At 47.5% G+C, this 21464-nt stretch overlaps 1 long non-coding RNA gene across 1 annotated transcript in view; it reads right to left on the bottom strand.

Annotated features, from left to right (window-relative positions):
• Positions 1-2183: 2183 nt before the first annotated feature.
• Positions 2184-21464, bottom strand: part of LOC121476356 — a 34410-nt gene continuing 15129 nt past the window's right edge. Inside the window, exons 2-3 of the long non-coding RNA XR_005983926.1 lie at positions 6681-6778; positions 2184-2285 (exon numbers count right to left, since the gene is read on the bottom strand). This is a non-coding gene — a long non-coding RNA (uncharacterized LOC121476356). The remainder of the gene's footprint in view (positions 2286-6680; positions 6779-21464) is intronic.

The raw sequence follows: 21464 nt of genomic DNA, 5'->3' as shown, positions 1-21464 counted from the left end.
AGCCACTAGATGTGAGCCCTTTCTACCACCAGTCCACTCCCTGACATCCGGAGCTCCCACTGCTCACCTGGCCCACAGGTAAGGTGAACACAGGTGTCATCTGGGAGCTGCTGGCAGCTACTGCTGCTGTTAAGTGGTGCCCATAATCAGTGCATCAGAGATCTGATGAATACGCTGGGGGATCATAGTCCACCAGTTTACCTGCTCTTACTAGTTTCTGAATTCGGATTTAGGAGCAAACCTGTTGGTGCCTCAGTCTCCCCACTTCTGATGCGGGCCGGTACAGGGTAATGAACCGGGGGACGCTCATAGCAGCCGGTGTTGTGTACACAATGAGCGGTTCAGAATGTTCTGAGGGCCCTCTCGCTGTTCCAGCAGGTCTGTGCCACTGAGCCCGTGAAATCCGAGGCCCAAGAGGTAAGGAAGATGGGAGCACATTGTGCCCGCTGCCCTGGGGCCAGGGGCGAGTACCACCTGTGCACACCGTGTACCCTGGCTTTGCAGCTCCCTGTTTCGCTCACTGCCAGCCGAGGTCAGCGTTTTTTGCCCCTGGTTACATTTATAGCTTTAATTGTGGCACTGAGGGCCATAATGCCTCCCTCTTCTGGTCTATTTTAGTCAGAGACTTTGAAACAAGAAAAAAGGGATTCGACAGTTGTGGTGTGCAGCTGGAGCCCTCCGGCAGGTGTCTGAGCACACGGACCCAGCTCCCCTTGGATGCCATCTGCTGTGAATGGCTGTGCGCTCCTGGGGCTGATTTTCTAATCTTGCTAAGACACTATCCCCCCACCTCTAAATTGGGGATTAAAAGGACCCACCACACAGGGTTGTTCACCTGAACTGTATGTAAAGGGCAGGGCGCAGAATTTGTGCTTGGGCAGTGAGTGTCCTTCCCCACCCCCAGCAGGTCCTTCCCGGTGTGGGCAGCCCAGGCCAATCTGCGACAGTTGCCTTCTCCTGCAATCCTGGGTGCCACAGTGGGGCCACATGTTGGCTGGGCTTCCAGAACCTTCCATGTCTTTTTGTGCCAGAGGAAACAGGGGGTCCTCGGAACTCACCTTTCCCCCAATCCTGATGAGGCCACAGAACCAATTTCCTATAGTGTATCTCAGGTAAGATACTGACTATAGAAGTAACTGCTCTGAGGTTGCAGGTTCTCCCCCTGCAATGTTTGTGTACACCAGGGCTAGGGGCCCCAGGGCCTGTTCACTGATAAGCAATTGCAGGAACCCTCAGCTTTCATTCTGGCCAGCCACATGGTCATCTAGATGTGGGTCTCTTTGGACATATGCCCAGATGGACCATTTTGGAAATTTGGTCACATGTTTCCAAGATAGCAGGCTCTTATTGACCACCCCTTTCCCTGGCTCCCTATCATGTGTGTGCATGCACTGCCCCCCACCCCAACACACACACATTCCCTTGCTTCTCAGCCCATGAAATTCCTAGCTCCAGTTGTTTGATCACTGGGTTCCTGTTCATGTTTGCCTGGTTTTGGTTTTATTGGTCCTGCAGGGTTTTGGGTAAATTGTCTTTTCTCCTTTTGAAAGTAAACAACACATAAATGAGTCAATGTAGAAGTTACCCAAAACATTAACTCCTGTTTCCAAGTTAACTAGCTTCTGTGCTAGTCTCAGAACCAAGATTTTCTGGTGATCTCCATTTATTGAAGAGTTTGTGCAGATTACACTAGGTTAAAATATACTCGTTACCATTTGCAGTCATGGGTTTTAATCAGGATTCCTCAATGTTGTGCAGTCCATACAACACAGAAATACGTCCAATTTCTTTCTGTAGCTGAGAGGCATAATCTCTGATTTTGTTTTGTTGTTATTGTTGTTTATTAAGTGACCTTCTTGTTCCTATAAAGTCTATGTCATAGATCAATTTATTTTAAGAAGTAAATGTTATATATTTACTTAAAAAATTTATGAAATACATTTATACAGATTCGTTTAAAGTACATTTCTGTGCTTGTATATTGCCAGCGTAGGCAAATGCTGTTACAAACAAACTTTAAAACAAAAACAAAAACAAAAACAAAAACAAAAAACCAAAAAAACAAAAACAAAAACAAAACAAAACAAACAAACAGACTTCAACGTCAATGTCTTAATTTATGTGAGAATACATTGTGGGTCAGCCGGGATACTGTGCCATTGTCACTCGGGGACCCTGACTTCTTCCCCCATGTGGCTCCATCTTCCTCTGGGTCTTTGGATTCCTCTTCACTTTAGCTCATGGATGAGAAAAGTAGGAGCCTGTTGGGGGTTCTGTGTCCAAGCCTGTAAGAGGGTTCATACACGGTAGGCCTGCAGTTGTGCCCATCACTTTATCACTTCTGTTTACACCCCACTGGCCATAACTCAACTGCATGGTCATCACACCTGAATACAAGGAAAGGATATGTGTATCTAGTAAGAAGAAAAGATGAATAATTGGTGAGGAGAGGCAGTTTCTGCTATAAATATATAACCTCACTCAAGCATGAGCTCCATCAAAGAGCTCTTGGTAAGCGGGATGATGGCCTCCCAAAGGTGTCTGTGTCCTAATCCTCAGGCCCTGGGCATATGTTACCTTACATGCAAAAGAGACTTTGCAGATGTGAGTAAGAATCTTGAGATAGGGAGATCTTCCTGGACAATCTGGGGGGCCCAGTATAATCACAAGGATCCTTATAAAGGGAAGGGAGAGTCAGAGCGGTCAGAGAGAGAGATCTGGAGAGGCTGCACTGCTGGCTTTGAAGATGGAAAAGGAACTACAAGGCCTGAAATACAGGCAGCTTCTAGAAGCTGGAAGAGGAAGGGAAGAGACTCTCTCCTAAGCCCTCCGGAAGGAAGGCAGCCCTGCAGGCGCCTTGATTGTAGCCCAATGAAATCTATTGTCAGCTTCAGATCTCCAAGATTATTACATAATAAATTTGTATTGTTTTAAACCACTAAGTTTGTAGCAATTTGTTTAAGAGCAATAGGAAATGAATACAGAGCTCCTTCCACTTTGTCTCCCTACCACATGCCTGACCCATACATAGTAGGTTCACATAAGTGCATTTTCACGTGGCGTTCGATGCGGAACAAAGCAAACCTCTGAAGCAGGAACTGAAGTCATCAAAGAAAGCAGGTTGTGTCCTCAAGGTTGAGAGGGTGTTGTCATTTAGCCAAGGTAAGAGAGGGCCTGGACTTCCAAGTGGGCAGTGGTGGCCTGGAAGCAGCAGAGTGAGAAGCAAGCCTGTTCCTTTCCTTGTTGCTCTTTGAGTGGGGAGCGGGGTAGTGTCAGGGGAGCCACGCTTCCATTTCGGGGAGGAAGCTGAGGAGCATGGGAGTGAAAGGCTCACGGAGGTGGAAGGGGTGGTGGTGAAGAGCTCAGGCTCTGGAGTCAGACTGCCAGGTTTCAAAGTCCAACCTCATTTCCCTTCCTGCTCTCTAGCTGTGTGACCTTGGGTGCCTCACTATTGCTGGGAGGCAAACTACCCCAAAACTCCGTGGTATGAGCCTGTCATTGTATTATGCTCATGTATTCCATGCAGTGGACAGGGCACAGTGAGGACAGGTTGTCTCTGATTTATCATTTCTGGGCCTCAAGGGAGAAGATTCAAAGGCTGGGATGCTTCAACATTTGGGGGCTAGAATCATCTGGAGTCTGATAGGGGTGGCTGTCAGCTGGATCCTAGTGGGACTTGTCAGCTGGAACACCACATGGGGCCTGGCCATGTGTCCTGGGATTCCTCAGAGCACGGCAGCCTTGCACAGAAGCTCAGGGCTTCAAAGGCAAGTGCCCCAGCTCATAAAGTGGAACCTGCAGCTTCTTTTATGATCTTGCCTTAGAAGTCACGCAGCATCACTCCTGCTGCATGCTATTGGGTCATAATCAAATCACAGGCCTCCCTGGGTTCAGGAGGGGAATTAGGTTCTGCCTCTCGGTGGGAGGGTGGCAGGGTCCTAGCACAGCGTATCAGAGGGCAGATACTGTTGCAGCCAGTTCTGGAAAATACAATCTGCTGCAGCTGGAAATTTCTTTACTTTCCCTGATATTTGGTTTCCTCAGCAGGAAGGGAGTAGTAATAACTAACACTCTCATCTGGCTTGACACCTCTAAGGCCCTTGGCACAGTGCCTGGCACATGGATCATAAAAGAGGAGAGGCCAGGTCTGTTCTTTCTCTTGATTGTATCCATAGTGCCTCAACGCTGTGCCTGGCCTCTGAATGAGCCTGAGAGGGTGGGGCCAGTGTGGGGAATCGTCTGCCAGTGCATTAGTCAGCTATTGCTATGTAACAAATCAGCTCAAAACATGGTGACTTGAAACAATAGCCATTTTATTTGCTTGTGGTTCTATGGATCAGCCATTCAGGCTGGGCTCAGCTTAGTGGAGCTTCTGCTGGTCTCACCTGGGATCATTCATGTGGCTGCAGTTATGGGCAGTTGACTAAGGCTGGATGATCTGAGAAAGCTTTACTCACAGAGCTGGCAATTCATTCTGACTATCGGCTGGAGAGCGTCAGTTCCTCTCCACATGGCCTTTCCAGAAGGAAAGGTCCACTGGCATCATGACCTCAGGTTTCCAGCTGCGGCCCCAGGAGCAGGCCTGACTTCACAAGTGTGTCTGAAGCCTCCACGTGTATCTCACTGGGCAGGGCAGGTGAGGTCACATGGCCAAGCCTGGATTTAAGGGCTGGAGAGATCAACACCACCTCATGCTGTTGGGGCAGCAAAGTCAGATTGGGAAGTGCAAGGTGGTGAGGAGGAACTACCACAGCCATCCTTGCAAATGATCTACCACAGTCAGTACAGAGATGCAGATTAGCAGATGGAAGGAGCTGGAGCCTCAATCAGTATGAGGAGGTGGCAGGGAGAAGTGCTGGGCTGGCAGTCGATCCCCACATGGAGGACACGTGTCAGGAGACTCTGCTTCACCTTTTTTTTTTTTTTTTAAGGATTTATCCATTTATTTTAGGGAGCACAAGTTGGAGGGTCAGAGGGAGAAGGGAGGAGAACCCCAAGCCAACTCTGCACTGGGCACAGAGCCCAATGATCCTATGACCTGAGATTATGACCTGAGTTCAAAGTCAGATGCTCAACCGACTGAGCCACCCAGGCACTCCTCGGCTTTACCTTCTGCCTTAAACCTCAGGGAACTGCACCATCTCACATAACAAAATGTGCAGAGAGCAGGCACACTGTGGCTTGGCTGAAATGGCAGCTCAGTAGGTCATCTGTCCCCAGCCATTGGCATGTACTCTCTGCCTTCCTCCATAGGGGCTTTGTCCTTCAGGCTCAAGGTATGGTGGCTACAGCAGTTCCTTAGAGTCACATGCAGAGGGAAAAGTGGAACCTTCTCAGAAACAGCCCAGCAGTCTTCCTCTTACTGTTCCTTGGGCTAAGAGGGTAGGATCACCATGGTTGGCCATATTAGTTCCTCAGGGCTGCTGAAAGAAAGTGCTCATGTTGGGCCTCTTAGAGCAACAGAGATGTATTGTCTCGTAGGCCAGAAGTCTGAAGTCAAGGTCAGCAGGGCCCTGCTCCCTTCAAAAGCTGTAGAGCAATCCTCCTTGCCTCTTCCGAGCCTCTGGTGGTTTGCCTGATATTCTTGGCATTCCTTGGCCTGTGGATTCATCATTCCAATCCTCTGTCTTCATGTGGTCTTCTCCTTGTGTCTTTTTACATCCTCTTTCCTCTGCGCATGTCTGTTCAAATTTCCCCTTTTTATAAAGACACCAGTCATACCGTATTAAGATCTACCTTGATAAAAAAAAAAAAAATCTACCTTGATGATCTCATTTCAGCTTGATGATCTCTGTAAAGATCCTACTTCCAAATAGGTCACATTCTGAGGTAGTAGGGATTAGGACGTCTCTTTTCCAAGGACTTACAACTCATAACATTGGCTCAGAAGACTAATCATCTGAAACAGATTTGAGGTTAGGAGCGAACCACAATGACCCCTACAGCCTTCATGTCAAGGAATGAGGGAATGAATGAACAAGGCACATAGGGCCTCATGTGGAGTCAAGTGATAGCTTCGTGGTGAGGTTTGGAGCATAATTTTAGCCCTAGAACTCATTGAGGATATTTGGGCACTTGTGCCTTCTGCTTATGACAGATTGTTGATCACAGTTATGATTTATCTCTGGCTGCGTCTTTAGTCAGGAACGCAACCCCTTACGGAGAACAAATGCTGTTCCTCTGAGAAACTTTGACAAACCACATTATGACATGGTTTCCAGGAATGCATCATGGTGAAGAAGTCCAGCCTGCATATGCAGACACTCAGCAAGGACCCAGGAGCACCCCCTTGTACACACAAACCGTTGTCACCAGGGCAACTGCAGGACGGCAGCCAGTTGCCTAGCAACATGGCCTCCCACACTCCCACCTTCCAACCCCTCTGTGCCATGTGCGGCAGTGGGAGGGGAGGTGGTGAGGGAGCTGTCTCCCCATGAGGACAGCTCTCTGTGGGTAGGACAACTGGGTTTCACTGCGGGGAGGGAGAGGGCATTCCTGGAGACCCTGCTTGCAAAGCTCCCTGAAGTGGCCTTGTTGTTTTAGGGTATGTTTAGCTCTACCCTACACCTAAACATATCACACACTTCTTAGGAGCCAAACTTAAAATCTACACACACCATTGAAAGTCCTGAGTATTATGTAATGCAGATTAGGGGTTGAGTAGGCACTAAGTTGCTTACCTGTATTCTTCCGAGGAGATGGGGGACTGTGCTCAGTTGGGGCTTCTGGGTGCCCTGGGAGGGTCCAGAGTTAAAACTAAGAATCTCCCCCTTGTAGTCTGTTAATTAGAAATTCAATTCAGTAGATCCTTTTTAAAAATGTGCATGTATCTCCACAGAGAGCTAGCAATCAGGCACTTTTCACGGTCTCCCTCCACCCCCACCCCTTTAAGGAGGACTGGATTTTCTTTGACTAGTAGAAAAGGGACAGCAGTGAAAACAGAGAAATCACTTTGCAGCCTGGACACTTTGAGGAGGTCAGACCCCTGTGGAAGTTGGTGTTTGGGAGCAGAAATGTCCGGAGACGGGAGGGGAAGGATGCCAGAAGCCGTTGTACTTCTGCCCAGAGCAAGGACACAGGAGGCCATCTGTCCTGGCCGTGGTTGCCCTTGACAGCCAGAAAAGAGTGATTTCTTTTTGTCCAGCAGCAGCACCTTCCCTTAGACTTTTGTCCTCTCCTAGGTAATGGGGTCACCATGCACTCAGGTACCCAGGCTACTCTAGAGGCCTCCCTTGTCCTAGTTTTTCCCGACAACAGGTTATGACCATTCTACATCCTCAATATTGCTTGAACGTTTCTCTTCCTCCCTATGTCCATGACCCACGTTAGTTCAGACCCTTGCACTCTCCTCCTGTCCCCCTGTATCTGATTCGCCCTCCGTTCTGCCCAAGATAGGCCTTGTTGAACTGCTCACTTCATGACACCACTCCTGTGCAGGACGCCTGCCACCTGCCCCTGCAAATCCGCTCCGTCTTCTCTTGCCCTGGGTGGCTGACCTGTGGGGACCACGACAATGCCCTTCCTTGGCTTCTGGCTTTTGGCTTCCGGTTGGTTTTAGCAAATGGGGAGTACCAGCACGAAGTCATAAGGGGAGGACAGTGAGGTTGAGGGTTTATACCCTGGCCCCCTCGCTGTGAAGTCACCCTAACCAAAGGCCAGAGCTCCTCTCGAGGTGGCTTGTGCATGACTCTCTCCTTCCCCTCGCCCCTTCCTACCTAACAGCACTGATGCTGCTTTGCTGCAGGCACAGGATCATACCTTGTGGTTTTACTACGTGCCGCCAAACCTTAGTAAATAATCCCTTCACTTAACACGCTTTAAATTATCCCCCTTTGAGTGTGCCACTTCTTTCTGCTAGGTCCCCGGATGATTCTATTCTCCTACTCAATACCCACAAAGGTTTCCATCAGGTTTTTTCTTTCTTTCTTTTTTTTTTTAAAGATCGTATTTATTTGAGAGAGTGAGCATGAGAGCATGAACGGGAGGCGGGCAGGGGCAGAGGGAGAAGCAGACTTCCCACCAAACAGGGAGCCTGGTGCAGGGCTCCATCCCAGGACCCTGGGAATCATGACCCGAGTGAGCCAAAGGCAGACGCTTAACTGACTGAGCTACCCAGGTGCTCCTCCATCAGCATTTAAAATAAAGTCTAAATTGATGATCTTAGGATTTAAGCTCCTTCAGCATCTGGCTCCCATTTATTTTATTTATTTATTTATTTATTTATATTTATGTTTATATTTTTTATTTTTCCTTTTTTTTTTTTTTGGCTCTCATTTATTTACCTTTCCAACCTGGTCCTTGATATTGGCCTTCACTTACTCTAGAATCTAGTTTCAAGGAGTCCTTGGCATTTAGCCCCAGACATTTACACCTCTGAGCCTGCTGTCCTTACGGCTGAGCTGCCTTTCTCTCTTTTTCAGCCTCAGGAAAAGTTGACTATTTTTAAAAACCTAATACAGAGGTATTAAAGGTATATACGGCAAACTCTGAGTGATTATGTGATATGAATAAATGAGAATTTTTGAGAATCTCCCACTTTCTTCCAGGTCTGGTGTCATGCAAGCAAAGGCATATCCTATGACTTAATGTTTAAGAAGAAAGGATTTCATGCTCATGTAACCCGCAGGCACTATAGGATCTTCTTCCCTAGGTTGTGGGGATAAGTGGCCAAGGGGAAGTGAGGGGGATCCCAAGTGTAAATCAGCACAAGACTGTATAACCCTGATCAAAGCTTGGGCAGGCAGCGGCATCTTTCCCAGCAGCCTGTCTCTCATGATCCCTGAATGAATCACCATGGAAAAAATAGAAGATGTTCTAGGGCGCCAGACATATAATCAGTAGAAAAATCTTTCCCTTCAGGGCGTTCTCATTCAGTAAATATTCCCCTGCTGTGAGCTTCCTCAGGAGGGGTGCCCTGGTAGGGGTAGGGCTGGAGTGGGGAGAGTAGGGTCAGTGTAGCCCTGCCATTCTGCACCGTCCCAGAGCCAAGGCAGGGGGGCTCGCCAGAGAGGGAGCCTGGATTGCTTTGGGTCTCCCCTCATTTAGGTGGAACAGAGCAATTATCCAACCCTCCTTTATTCTGGGTCTGATTGCTGAAGAAATAAGTTTCTGGAAAGCACATAAGAAACTCTGATTAGTAGGTCCCTGTGAGAAGGGGGAGCAAAAGAAAAGGATTTTGCTTTTGCATTTTCTACCTTTCCATATAAATGGAAGGCAGAGGTGTTATTTTTGAAAAACGCGGAAGAGGTTATCTCATCAGTGGGATTTTGGGCCAATTGGTTTTTACTTTTTTTTTTCTGTATTAAAAAAAACGAATAAATATTATTAAAAATCAATGCAGTTACTATACCTCTGAGATTTCCAAGACAGCCCCGAGCTCAGATATTTTCTCCTTTTGATCTCACACATCACAGAAATGTCCCAGAAATTCTGACCACATGTTAGAATCCCAGTTTCCTCACTTACCTGGAAGTAGTGCCAAATCTTAACTCAAACCCTGGGTCCCTATTTCTAGTATAGAAAAAATATTCAAAATTTTCGCGTCTAGTACAAACATTCAGTTTTCCTTTCCTCTCTGAGAGTGTCCTCCCAGATGCTCAGAATACATTCTTTTTTCTTTCTTTCTTTCTTTTTTTTTTTTCAGAAATCCGAGGATGCAAACATGCCTCTGTAGGGTTGTGTGGGGATGCCAAGCTCCCTAGTGTCAGTGGTTCACTAGGTACTAGGAACACTATGGGGGCACTCACTGTATCCAGACACAGGGGACTTCTCCCTGACTTGCCCCACATTATAGATCCTGCTGAGACCCGGCCTCAGTGTGGGTGGCTGATTTTTATTCCTGTTCTGGAATTTTATCTTTTCTGTGGAGCTCTATCTTAGTCCTCTTGGTTAAGCTTCTCTTGAAGGCAGGCCTATCATAATCACCTGTTATAAGCCAGTAAATTATCCTGTTTAAGAGTATTCCAGTTGGTTTTTGCTGCAGTATAAAGACTCACAAGTGATGTGCTGTGCTGAAGCCAGTCCTGGCTCTGCCCCAGGTCTCTGGGCCTAGTGAGGGTCCTAATATCTCCTCTTCCCTGTTTGTCAGGTCCCAGACATGACAATGCCATCCTGCCATCAGCCCTGTTCAAGCCTCCACCATGTATACTCTCTTCTGGCTTCCTGTCTGATGGCTGGGGTCCCACTGCCCTTGGACTAACTAACCTTCAGCTGACAACTGCCTACCATGTCCTTGACCAGATTAGCCTGGCCACCACCATAGAGTGAGCCTGAGGTGGGAGGATAGTGGGCTCACTATGGGGAGCTCCAGTCACAGAAGCAGGGACAGTGAGGCAGGGGCTGACAGGCTCCAATAGTGATGCAGGAAAAGAAACAAAGACACACGCAGATTGATTTCTCTACAGAAGTTCTTCCTCCTGAAGCATCTCTGGGGGACTCACAATTCTGAACCTGTGATCTCCTCCCCTCAGCATAGCTGCTACAATTGAGCCAGAGAGAGGAAGAAGTGGTACAACAACTTGGAAAACCATTGGCTGTTATCTCATAAGGGGGAAGACATGCACATCCCATGACCTAGTAATTCCACTCCTAGATAAGAAGCCTGGAGAAATGCATGCACATTTGTACCAGGACACACACACTTAGAATGCTCATGGCAGTATTACATATAGTAGTCCAAGCCTGGAGACAACCCAAACACTCATCAGGAGCAAAAGCAACAAAATACGGCGTAGCCATGCAGTGGAATATTATATTGCCAGGAAGAGTGGATGGGCTGTAGCTACACAGAACAACATGGATGAGTCTCGTAAACAGAACTGAGCAAAAGAAGCCAGACACACCAAGAACCCAACTATGAGTCTATTCATTTAAACCTCAAAACAAGCAAAACAAAACTATTTTATTTAAGGATGCAAACTCAGGTGGTATAACTAAAGAGAAGGAAGTAGATGCCACAGAAGCCTAAGGGAGAGGAGAGTCTGATCAGATAGGGATATGCAAGGGGCTTTAGAGTGCTGGAAGTGTTGCACTTTTTGATGGGAGTGGTTTGCTTTGTAGTTATTATTATTTTTTTAAAGATTTTTATTTATTTATTCATGAGAGACAGAGAGAGAGAGAGAGAGAGAGAGAGAGAGAGAGGCAGAGACACAGGCAGAGGGAGAAGTAGGCTCCCCACGGGGAGTCTGATGTAGGACTCGATCCCAGGACCTTGGGACCATGACCCGAGCCAAAGGTAGACGCTCAACCACTGAGCCACCCAGGCACCTTAGAGCTTTATTTTAAGAGGAGCTTGGGTAAGGGTCTCAACTCTGATGCTCTCTGCTCCAGAGTCTGTTGTCATGGTCCCAGAAGAGGGACATCTCACCCTGCTCCTGGATCGCCCACCCCCTGGAAATCAGTCCCCAGGCCTCAGCTCTGGCAGACACAGTCCCATCCTTGGCTAAGTCTGATTTCAGCTGTCCCTGACTGCATCTTCTGGGCTCTTGCACTCCCAAAGATGTAAGCTGAGCATGCTCTGTGGGGAGATAGTCTGTAATAAATTTCCTAGGATGGAATTTGAACGGAAATAAAAATAGTGGTGCCAGATTGCTGATGTGCATCATAACTCAGGAGCAGCCCTGATATGCCTGGGCCCGGGCTGGCACCTGGCGTGCGTGTCTCATGTTTGCATTCATCCTCATCCTCCTCCTCTGCTCAGGGCACTGGCATGCATGCTAGCTCTCTGCGTGAGACAGGAGGGTCACATTTAGCTCAAGCACCTTCTCACCAAGGCTGTTTCTGAGCATTTGGGGTGTTTGTCTCCATAGCACTTGGCAGGCAGCCTGGCACAAAGTGGTGCTCAGTGACCAGCTGGTGTTAGGTAGCCTTTTACACCCCGAGGCTGAGGCCACTGTCCCTGAGGAGAGCATAGAGGGAATGATCTCTGAAGCCCTTGGGAGCTCTGTTCAAGGCATAGGCACTCCCTGGTTTGGGGCTTGGGAAAGCGTGGAGCTACAGTTGGAAAGATTACATAGTCTGTGGGATGCTGGCCACCTGATGATTTGCTATGCAAGCAGCTCTGACACCTCTCTTAGCTTTCCCTCTTTTGTCCCCAGCAGAGGACAAGAGTCAGAAACCTGTACTCAACTCCCTCTCTAAGGATTTGTAGAGGTTGATCAAAGTGCTCAAGGTGGCCAGGGGCTGCCATCAGATGTTGGTGACCTGCTGAAGATTTTTAGCAATGGATCCCTTGATATAGTCCTCCTGGCCCAGGGTGTGCATCCCACAGAACAAAAGCAGGGGTAGGTGAGGAGGTGCGAGGGGCTTGGTTGCAGCCCTTTCACCTACTCCCTTGCCTGAAGTTGCCTCTCCCTCCCCTTGGCATCAGAGGTCACTGCTTCTGGGCCTGAGAATACAAAAGGTCACCTCCGAACAGGGGCCCTTCACTCTGATGAAGGTGGTTAAGTTCCTGGGACAAAACATGCTTGGTGAGACCTGAGCTTGGAGAAAGCTCAGAGCAGCCTAGGCAGGCTATAGTAGAAAGAGAGATGTAGGGACAGGCAGGAGGGAGTCAGGAAGGAGCCTCTATCACTGACTGCAAATAGAATCCTCAGTTTGTGGTGCGATGAAATCACCGTATATGGCTTGGGAGGAAATTCTCTACAAGGAGCTGCATGCAAATAGGTCATCAAGTAATGGCAAAAATATGCAGCCAAATGGAGGTGCCTCTGCAGAGTTTCTGTGTCTCCAAGGGCTAAGTAAACTCTAGGAAGCCAAAAGGGCTCAGAGCTTCATGTCACAGGGGATAGGGGACGACAGATGCTCCCTCTGCCTCCTCGCTCAGCCTCCTGCCTCCTGCTCCCTGCTTCCCCCTTCCCCACCAGGACCACCCTGAGTCTCACCAGTGTCCCTATCCCATGTTGCTGAGATCAGGCAGGGACTTAGAGATTGCCTGAGACACTTTCTGGTGACTAATGCAGTACTTGAACAGGAAACAGACTGAAAAGGGCTTAGGAGGAGCTATAAATAGCCCATGTCCTAAAAAATCTAACTTGGGAAGAAATGGAATTAACACACTGGAAGGAGAACAAGGAGATCACAGGCTCCAAGCAAGACCAAGACTTCTCCTGGGAGATGAGCTTTTCTTCCAGATGGATCTCCATCTGCCTTGTAGGAGTCAACTCCACCAAGTATACTCTGCTCTGCTTTGGGGTTGACCAGCCAGCCCTGCCTACCTGCCAATATGATGCCCTGGATTGGTGGTGGTTCTGGAGATCAAGCCATGTAGGAGTTATGTGAGGGTACGTATGTGTGTGTAATGGGGGTCAATGAGGTGTGAGGCTCAAGGCCAGTGAATAGTTTCACTTGTTGGGGAAGTAGAGAATTAAAAAGTGTCAGGAATATTACTTCTGCTTGCCTAGGTTTTCCTCTGTCCACCAGGCTACAGAAGAATTCTCCCATCTTGAACCCAGTGAGGGGTAGGGAGAGTATGGTAGGAGAACTAGCCCTGGATTGAATGATGGGTCAGCAGACTGGCCAGCCAAGACGCTCATTTGCTGAGTACCTTGGAGTAGACACTCAACTTCACTGATTGTTTTCTCTAAGATTGAGAGTTTGATCTAGTTCAGGGAACTTAAAATCTTTCCTTTTATTTTTTCAAAGCTGCATAACGTTTCTCCAAAGGAAATCACAAGAGACCAGAGCTGGCTGGTTAAGGTGGGGACATCACACTTTCACACCCATGGGTGTACACACCCATTCCCCTGTGGTAGCTGCCGAGAAGCCACCAGAGAACCCTAGGGCTTTGCAGAGCAGCATTTGCGAACCACAAGACTGGAGCACTTAACAAGTGTGGCTGGCCACCCTAAAGCTACTCCACACAGTCCTTTTCTCCTTACCTTCATGAAGAGACTTGGAAAGGTAAAATAATGAGAGGTAATACTGAAAAATGGAGATTTAACTAAAGACACCTGTAAAAAGGAGGAGGGATTTACGTCTCACAATCCTCAGCAAGCTTCTTAATATCTTCATTAGTTACTGGGGTAAGCTGATTGCAGAAACAGCTGCAATTTTCCACCCCTCCCATTATTCACACTCTATAAATTTATTTATTTATTTATTTGAAAGAGAGAGAGAGAGAGAGACAGGGAGAGAGAGAGAGAGAGAGAACTAGCAGAGAACTAGCAGTGGGGAGGGGGAGAGAGAAAGAGAGAGTCTCAAGCAGCCTCCCCACTGAGCGTGGAGCCCAAGGTGGGGCTGGACCCTGGAACCCCAAGATCATGACCTGAGCAGAAATCAAGAGTTGGATGCTCAACTGACTGAGCCACCTGGGTGCCCCTCATACCCTCTGTGAATTTATAGACCCTCTCATCAAGAGACGTAACTGACTTTCCCACCCTTTCAAAATGCACTGGTCTTGAGATTTGCTTTGAACAATGTGTACCAGTTCTAAGCCTAGGTCTTAAGAAGCCTGCGTCTTCCACTCTGCTAAACCCCTGCCACTGCCATGAGAACAGCCTGGGTTAGCATGTGGGGAGTGAAAGATTGGGTAGAGAGAGCTGGGTTGGCCCAGCTCAGGCCGCACCCAGACCAGCCAGCTCCTAGCCAACTGACCGAAGACCGTGAGCAGCTAGACTTAGGAGAAGTAATATATGGTGGCATGTGTTCTGGGATAGTCTATTTCTGTTCCAGCTATCTATTGTAGTATAACAAACCACCCCAAAACTTAGTGGCTTAAAACAATTTATTATATATTAGTTTATTATGATCATACATACTTTTGTGTATGGACTGGTCTCAGCTGGGCAATTCTCATCTGGGGTCTTTTATATGATTACAGTCAGATGTCGGTTGGGGCTATAGATATCTGAAGGTTTGACTAGACTGGGGGTCTGAGATGGCTCACGCAGACCAGACGGCTGGTGCTTGAGGCTGGGGGCTCCGCTGAGGCTACTGACTGCACTTGACCCCTCCACGTGTCATGAGCTTCTCACACCAGGGCTGCTGGGTTCCGAGAGGCAGGAAGATGAAGCTTCCAGGCCAGTTAAGGACTATGCCCCTTCTGGTACAGCAGCACTTCCTTCATATTATATTGGTCAAAACAGCCATAGCTACATTTCTACATCCCAATTCAAGAGGGTAAAGAAACAGAGTTACCTCCTGAGGGGGAAATGGCAAGATCCCATTGCGAAAGAGAAGGCAGGCTGGAAGACATTTGCACCGTATCACTGTGGCACAGGACAACCAGTATTTTGATTCTGCACGGTCCCTTCTCCCCTGCAGCACTGCTTTCCATCCATCCTCTCTGGCTCCTCAGGTAATCACACAGGGATTGGCAAAGGTTGAGCAACCGGAGGGAAAAACCTTCAGGACCCTGAGAAGTGAGGTGCTGCTGCCCACCTGAGGACAAGCACCCTTGGCAGATGCCAGAGATGCTTTCTGTCAGAGCCCCACCCACCTGTCTGGGATCCCCTGGCAGGGCCGCAGCCAGCCGGTCAGCACCCCTGGGGCTGGCTCCCACTACTCCTGTCCCAGCACGCCTTGTAGCCGAGCCCAGCTGCTCATGGCAGGAAGCTTGTGGACGCCTCCCATGCTGACTAGGGTTTTGGCTTGCTTTGGCACCAACATCCTGTCTGTCTCATTTCCTACCGAGGGGCAAACTGGACTGGTTTCCAATTAATCCCATACCCCAGAGAGCCTGGAAGAAGAGACGGCCTTACAGAACTCCCTCGGGAGCCATCAAGAAAGGGAGGCGTTCCAGGGAGCCAGGAGCAGGGAAGAGGGAGGTAAAAGTGAAGTCTAAAGTCCAGAGTGTTCCTTCCTGGCTGAGGTAATGGCTCAGCAATGCACCTCATGGAATGTGCCCCTCACCTTAGTGACAGCTCACAGGAGGCCAGCCCCTCCCTGCAGTGACCTCCCCTTGCCCACAGCCACTCCCTTCTGCTGCCATACACCCTGTCCCTTCCATCCACTGAGAGATGGGGATCATCTTTGAGCAACATCCTGCAAATGAAGGAAGAGAGAATTATAACTGTGATAATACATGCACCTAGTAGAATATCTGAACAGAGAAAATTTCCAGAGTTCCACTCCTAGAGAGAAAAATTTCTACATTCTAGAAGAGTTTGTTTTTATAATGATTAACCCAGTTTTACTCTTCAGGGCACCTCTCTAGTATTCCCTGTGGTCTTTAGCTGAGCCCCCCACCCAGGCCGCAGCGGTCAGGGGGTGGCTAAGGCTTTGGCTCCCTCTCTTCCTTCCGTTGTGTCTCCCTCTTCTCCCCTTTCTTCTGCCTCTCATCAGTAGCAGGCGAAAGTGACTACTTGACCCTGGTCTTGATGCTACAGCCATAGGTGGATAGATAGAGCCTGGCTCACAGTTCTCTCATTGACTGTAGGACTGTAGGACTGTAGGACCTTGCTTGGATGACTCACTTTAGCTCTCTGGATACTGCATAACAACCCGCTCCAACCTGCATCAGGTAAGCCCCTACTGTGGGCTTCCTCCTGCCAGATGCAGGAGGTCCAGAGGGAGCAAGGTGGAGACCCTTACCCAAGCCTCTGTCATCATCTTTCCACATCATCTTTCCACAATATACTGTTTCCGTAAAAGGTGTAGGGAAGCATAAAGAACTTCCACTGCCAGCCATTCAGGGACCAGATTTCAAGGACTTCTGTACACTTAAAAGTGCAGAGTAGCCTGGTAGCAGGAACAGAAAGTCAAAACCAGATCCTGCAGCAAAGCATGTCCCCGCTCAGTCTACTCAGCTCTTTGGTTTGCCCGAAATATCCGTTTCTACCGAAACAATCTAAAACAGGAGAATTTTACGTGTCCTACAGGCCTGTGCATCTGTCTGTCGAAGGCAGCAGGCCCAGAGCCCGGTACAGGCCTGCAAAGTCCCTCAGAGCCACCAGTGTTGGGTTGTCACAGGGTCCCTGCAAATGCCTGCCTGCTTAGAGAGCTTTTGGCTGGATGGCGCGGTGGTTTCACTCGGCATGCCAGCCCTGACTAACTGGATTTGTTGCTGAAAGTACCAGGTTGGGAAGGAAGCTGAGAGCCCCAGGACTGGAAGACTGGCAGTTTCTGCCACCGTGGGATGAGGAAGCAGTTTAGCCAAACCTCGGCAGTCCGTTTGAACAGCCTGCTCTCATTTCCTGCTGGCTCGGCTCAACCCACACCCAGTGACGGCTTTCTCAGATGCACTCTACTCTTCCTTTGGGAATGATGCTCTGGGGTTCACTGCTGCATCCCACACAAAAGGGAGCCTGAATCAGTGGAGAGCTTCACCTGACTCATGGATTGGAAAACTCAGTACCATAAATATGAGATTTCCTCTCAAATTAATATGTAAATTTAGTGAAATGCCTATCAACATCTCAATAAAGATTTTACTAGACATTTACAAGCTGGTTCTAGAATTCATGTGGAAGAGAGAAGGCCAAAGGATCTCTTAAGTGACTTTGAAGAAAAACAAGAAGAGACTGACCCTGCCAGCTATTAAGACCTATTATGAAGCCACTGATAGGAAAGAATTCGTGCAGGAATGGAAGAGACCAATGGGATAGAAGAGAGAGCCCTGAAATAGATCCACCTGTATCTGAATACCTGGCATATGACTGAGGTGACATTAATAAGGAAAGGACAGCCCGTTCAGTAAACGGGGTTGGGTCATTGGTTATCCATATGGGAAAGTGAAAATTCAAGATGGAACATAAGGGAAAAAAGTAGAATGTAAGACTTTTTTGGAAGAGAATGTACATATAAGAGACTATATTTATGGCATTGGGGTAAGGAAATATTTTTTTAAAGAGAATAACTATAGGGGATCCCTGGGTGGCTCAGCGGTTTGGCGCCTGCCTTCGGCCCAGGGCGTGATCCTAGAGTCCTGGGATCGAGTCCCGCATCAGGCTCCCTGCATGGAGCCTGCTTCTCCATCTGCCTCTCTCTCTGTCTCTCATGAATAAGTGAATAAAATCTTAAAAAAAAAAAAAAAGAAAGAGAGAGAATAAGAATAAACCCACAGACCATAAAGGAAACAGTCAATTTCCCTAAATGATTAAGACTTTTGTTCAAGGAAAGATACAACCAAAAAGAAAGATGAGACACAGGCTATACCCAGAATAAATAAAGAACTCCTACAATCGATAAGGAAAAGACCACCAAGCAGAATATAATGAACAAAAGGTATAACTTGGAAATTCACAAATAAATGACACCCAGATGTCTGATAAACATATGACACTTCACCTCCACAGTAACTGGGAAAAAGCAAATTAAAATCACAATGAGGTATTTTATCCCCATTGGATCAGCAAGACTTTTAAAGTCTGCCAACACCAACTGTGGATTGCATAGGCGTGTGCTGGGAAAGACAGTACCTGTTGCAGGAAATGGGTATTATCACTCTGGAGAGCCGTGGATTCCTACCTAGTAAAGGTGAAAATGAATGATCCACCCATGCCAATTCTAGGTATGGAGGGAAAACTCTCTAACATGCACACAAGGAGAAGTACACAGGGTGTTTTTGTGATATAAGTTATAATAGCAAAAAAAAAAAAAAATTCTATTGACGGGAATGAGCAAGTCAAATGTATTGTATTCACTCAGTGGAATACTAATCAACAAAGCAGATCCTAGTGAATAAAATTCAGATATCAAGGATAAGTCTCAAAAACAAGGGGAAAAATCATAATTTCATATAGGTATGAATCCATATCAAATTAACATGTTTAAAAATATAAAAACCAGTATGAAACCTTGTTTAGAAATACATGCCAATGTAGTAAAATATACTTGAATGATAAACACCAAATTCATGAGGAAGACCATTCATGAGGAGATGGAATGTCATCCCTTTGGGGTTATGATTAACTATAATGTTTATGTTTCCAAAAAAAAAAAAAAAAAAGGAAAACATCTGAAGCAAACAGGGCAAAATGATGAGATTTGTGAAAGCTGTATGGTTGGTACAAGACTGATATGTTATGCTCTGTTTCCTTATGTTTCTGATATTGGAGAAAAAGCCCCTGGGTCCCTGATCTCTCAGTTTCCCCCAGATGCACGGTTATGGTTTCAGAGAACAAAGGGCAGAAATATTGTTCGCCTTGTATTTGTACCCAGTGGTTTGTTTAGAGACTGTGCCTCTCCTGACACTCTTCTCACCTATGACATTCTCTGACTTCACAATGATTAATTCAGTGCCAGCTAAGTGCCATGCACTGAGGAAACGGAATAATTCAGGTCTGCCCCTCCCTAATACAGGTGCTCACAGAGGAGACACACAGGCAAATGACTGTGCTGTCGCAAATGTGGCAGCTAAGGCATATTTAAAAACGCTGGGGCTAGCAAGTAGGAACAAGCAGTTCATTCTGGCAAGGGGTTGGATACAGAGAATGCAAGGCCTTGACGGTGGAATATGAGTTTGCAAGACCTAGTGTTTGAGGAGAGGATAGCAAGAGTAAAGTAACCCAGGCATAGTGTCCCTGTCGTGTTATGGGGCTGGAGAGCAGCCTCCAGACTGGACCCGTGCTTCAGAAACCTCCTCCTCGCAGTGGTGGAAACGCTGAACAAAGGCAGGGGACTGGTTAGGAAGCCACTGAAGATGTGAGGTGATAGAGACCTAGACCATAACACAGTGATTTCGGTTATTGTTTCGCCGCAAAACTGCAAATGGGCAGAGGGCGGGCACAATGGCTTTTAATCGGGGTTGGTTTATCTCCTGTACCCCACAGCGCCTACAGTTGCACCGTGCGCCTGATAGCAGCTCAGCGAAGGCGTGTTGCTGGAAGGGAGGGAGGAAGGAAGCCGGCAGGCCCAGGTCCCACTCCCTCCTTTCATAGATAAGAAGACGGAGAGCTGCAGAGGGAGTGATGTTTTCAAGGACATCCTTAACCGGATGCTTATTGTCTCTAACGCTGCAAAAAAATTCTGCAGCTACTCAGTTTAAGCCCATAGGCCTTTAAAAACAAGACACACGGCAGGTAAAAAGTTCTGATACAATGGATCCTGCTGGAAAGCTGTGCTCTTCATGAGGAAGTGCTTTCTCTTCTTCTCAGGCAGAAAGAGAGATCCTTTAAGAGAGATGAAATTCTCTGAGATGAATAATACGAAACAATAGCCCTTTACCTGGCCTCATCCAAATAACAGGCTCTATTCAGGTGGCTCTAAAACACTTGATTGTGTGCTGTTGGCATTGTGGGCAGGGCAAGCCCAGCAGCACTGGGAATTTTACAAGACTTTTGTTCTGCTACCAACCAGTAATTGGCCCTCCACCCCAACATAGTAAACTTCCAGTCACATGAACAAAACTCACCTACATGAACACACTGCATGCAAAGCAAAACCACCTCCAAAGCGCATATAGGTGTGAAATCTTTGCAGCCTCCCCACCTCCTCTCTGTGACTTTCCTGTCTCTGAGAGACCCATCTTCCCCAGGCCCAAGGGGAACCTTCTGTGGCTTTGGCTCTGGCAGGTGTTGAATCTGCCCCCTTGACACTTGAACATCTTCGTGTCACCTGGCTCTTTCTTTCAGCATCTAAACATGCTCAAGGCTTACAGCCGAGAAATGAACACATCAGGAACCACTCTGTTCTGCCTCTTTCTATCCCATGTGTCCCCTTGAGTCATGAGATTCTGCAAGGAGTCCTCCACACTCACTGTCTTCCCCTACCTCACTTCCCATTCACGTCTTAGCCAACCCAGGGGGTGTGTGCTTAATATTTATCTGGGAGGAAGGAAGGAAGGAAGGAAGGAAGGAAGGAAGGAAGGAAAGAAGACTGGAAAGGAGAAAGGAAGGAAGGAAGGGGCTAACATTTATTGTGTGCTTACTATGTACCAAGCAATGTTCTAAGAATTTTACATCTATTATGAAATCCTGACGTCACTGTGATGTAAGTGCTATTATTATTTACATCTTACAGATGAAGAAAGAAGTCTTTGAGCATTTGAGTATTTGCCCTGAGTCATAGAAAGCTAGAATTTGGGCCTAGGCACTCTGTTTCCAGAGCCAGAGCATTCTTATTTTATACCTAGTACATGGTGCCTTGAAGTTAAAAATACACAAGATGGTTTGGACTTGTCCCATTCATTCATTCAGTCAGTCAGTCATCTGTTAATTATTTAACACTTACTGAGGCCTACCATATGCAAGGCAGAGGGAGAAAGATGTGACTCTGCCATTAAGATGTTCAAAGTCCAAAGAAGGAGTCAGTCAGTAATATAGGGTGAAAAGAGCTCTGGTAAGTTGGTGGGCAGGGAGCTGGGGAAGCACAGAGGAAGCAGCTTGCTTTGCTTAGAGCAGTGGTTCCCAAACTTCACTATGCATTAGAATCACCTGAGAGCTTTAAAAATTACTGATGTCTGGCTCCCACCCCCCAGATGTGAGGATTGAATTGGCACTAAGTGGTTTAAAACTCACCCCGCCCCCCAACCAGGTGATTCTAACGTTCAGCAAAATTTGGAAAATGCTGGCTTAAAGGGTAATGAG

Source organism: Vulpes lagopus, chromosome 15, assembly GCF_018345385.1.
Source record: "Vulpes lagopus strain Blue_001 chromosome 15, ASM1834538v1, whole genome shotgun sequence".
NCBI classification, from domain to species: Eukaryota; Metazoa; Chordata; class Mammalia; order Carnivora; family Canidae; genus Vulpes; species Vulpes lagopus.
This window is presented reverse-complemented; position numbering and strand designations above follow the sequence as displayed.